The sequence below is a fragment of the Alligator sinensis genome, unplaced genomic scaffold (genome assembly GCF_000455745.1).
Source record: "Alligator sinensis unplaced genomic scaffold, ASM45574v1 scaffold109_1, whole genome shotgun sequence".
Taxonomy (NCBI): domain Eukaryota; kingdom Metazoa; phylum Chordata; order Crocodylia; family Alligatoridae; genus Alligator; species Alligator sinensis.
The window spans coordinates 770,599-773,147 of NW_005841852.1; the positions used below are offsets into that span (position 1 = coordinate 770,599).

At 50.0% G+C, this 2,549-nt stretch overlaps 1 protein-coding gene across 4 annotated transcripts in view; it reads left to right on the plus strand.

Annotated features, from left to right (window-relative positions):
• SEC24C (SEC24 homolog C, COPII coat complex component) overlaps positions 1 to 2,549 on the plus strand; it is a 60,285-nt gene that overhangs the window by 11,519 nt on the left and 46,217 nt on the right. The window lies entirely within an intron of this gene.

Genomic DNA, 2,549 nt, shown 5'->3' on the forward strand with positions numbered 1-2,549 from the left:
CCCCTTCCCCAGCCCTGCTTCTTGGAGGTGGCAGCGTGGGGTTTTGGTGGTACAGCGCTCGCCCAGCCCCCAGCTCTGACTTCGCTGCTGCTGCCAGGCGCTAACAAAAGCCGGCAGGGAGGGAAGGGGACGGGGGGCACAGTGGTGGTGCCCCGCCGCCACTGGGCCCTGACAACAACCAGGAGGGAGGAGAGCCAGGGGGAGGAGGTTGTGCATGGCTGGGCGCACAGCAGTGACAGTGTGGGGCTCTGGGTGGTGGCTGTGGCTGCTGCATGCAAGCTTCCCCCCCACCCCATCCCTGGGAGGCAGTGGCGCCACGGGGTGGAGTGCGTGGGGCTATTGGTGGTGGTGCTCCATCTCCACTCGCCCCTCCTCCTCTGTCATTCTTGACTGGCAATTGGCTAGTTTGTCCATATTGCACAGTAGTATCTTATGTGTACCTTTTGTATGTCAGTCAGAGGCCAGTGATTAAATGAACAATTCAAGTGATTAAAAGGACCCATTTCACACACCTCGCCCTTTGAGGCAATCCTTTCAGGTCATAGCACAGCATGTTAATAGAATGGCATGAAGGAATGAGGATAATTTGACTGCCTACATCATTTCAGCAGGTAAACTTGAGGCTTTGGTCTTCTAAAAGTATCAGCTTAGCACTTAGGCATAAGCATGATATTTGGTATTTCTCTTTAGCATGCATGTGAAACTGGGGAAAGTGTAACAAAAATAAGATGCTGAGTATTAACACAACAGCTGTAAGTGGAGTTCTTTCTCGGTATCTTCTGGATATGTGATGTTGGAGGGAAACAGACAAACGTGCAGCAGACTCTGGGGAGCTCGGTATGTGGAATAGTGAATATAAATAACAAATGAATTGCTGTGAAACTTTGGGTCTCAATATTTTATCTTTGTTTCTATTGTCAATGACCTCACAAATATGTACTGTTTTGAACATCCATTGTTCTAAATGGAGGCAATTTGGGAAGGATTCAAGAGAGGGTGGCTTTCTTGGTGACTTCTCCCTTTCTCTGCTGCTTGCATAATCTGGAGTTGGCCAGCTTCCAGCAACTCTGTCATCTCTCCTCCCCTCCACTACTTACAGGTGTGTCTCTCATGTAAGGATAATAGTATTTGTTGTGTCATCTGGCCCACTGGGCTCCCCATAGGTCCAGAAATTTGGTAGCAGGGGAGTGGTGGCAGCATTAATTATTGCTTCCCTGCTGCCAAACTTCTGGACCCATAGGGAACTTGGCTGGCCTGGTAGCATAACCCTGTGTGCTAGATCAGGCCTGGCCTTATTGTAGGTGCTGCAGAGCCCAGCCCTGTAGGCACCAATCCCACAAGTGACCCAGTCTTCAGACTGGCCCAGTGCCACTCATCAGGGGACTGCAAGGTTGAGTATCACTGGTATGTAGTACAAGAGTGAGTAACCTTTTGGAGCAGTGGGCCACTTTAATGGAGATAGCTAGCTCTGAAGGTGAGCTGACAGTCCACACCCTTAGTGTCAGCCTGTTGTAGAATTGCTGCAGATGTCCTGCTGCTGAATTACCACAGATGTTTTGGCTTCACAGGCCCAAGCCAATTGCTTTTTGGGCTGAATTGAGCCCATGGGCTATAGGTTGCTGACCTCTGATATAGAGAAAAAGAATCTAGCTTAAAATTGAAAGGTGTAGGCAGAAATTTGGAGGGGAGGTGCAGAAAAGAGTGAGCTTTCAACACAACATCAGAATTCCCACATATTTGTAAGGGGAGTATATTTTAAAAAAGAGAGCAGAGATCCTGAGGGCTAGTAAATGCCATACCCATGAGGGGATACCATTTTCCAGTCTGGTTTTGTGGCAGCAGCAGTTCTAGTTGGCTAGAGGTGACTACACAGTCCGGTGGGTGGCGAATTGGCTAGAGGGTCGCACCCAGAGAGTCATGGTGGATGGGTCGGTTTTGACCTGGAAGGGTGTGGGCAGTGGGGTCCTGCAGGGCTCAGTCCTTGGACCGATACTCTTTAATGTCTTCATCAGCGACTTGGACAAGGGAGTGAAGTGTACTCTGTCCAAGTTTGCAGATGACACAAAGCTATGGGGAGAAGTGGACACGCCAGAGGGCAGGGAACAGCTGCAAGCAGACCTGGATAGGTTGGACAAGTGGGCAGAAAACAACAATGCAGTTCAACAAGGAGAAATGCAAAGTGCTGCACCTAGGGAGGAAAAATGTCCAGCACACCTACTGCCTAGGAAATGACCTGCTGGGTGGCACGGAAGTGGAAAGGGATCTTGGAGTCCTAGTGGACTCCAAGATGAACATGAGTCAGCAGTGTGATGAAGCCATCAGAAAAGCTAATGGCACTTTATCGTGCATCAGCAGATGCATGACGAACAGATCCAAAGAGGTCATACTTCCCCTCTATTGGGCGCTGGTCAGACCGCAGTTGGAATACTGCGTGCAATTCTGGGCACCGCGCTTCAAGAGGGATGTGGATATCCTGGAGACGGTCCAGAGAAGGGCCATTCGTATGGTTAAGGGTTTGCAGACCAAGCCCTATGAGGAGAGACTAGAGA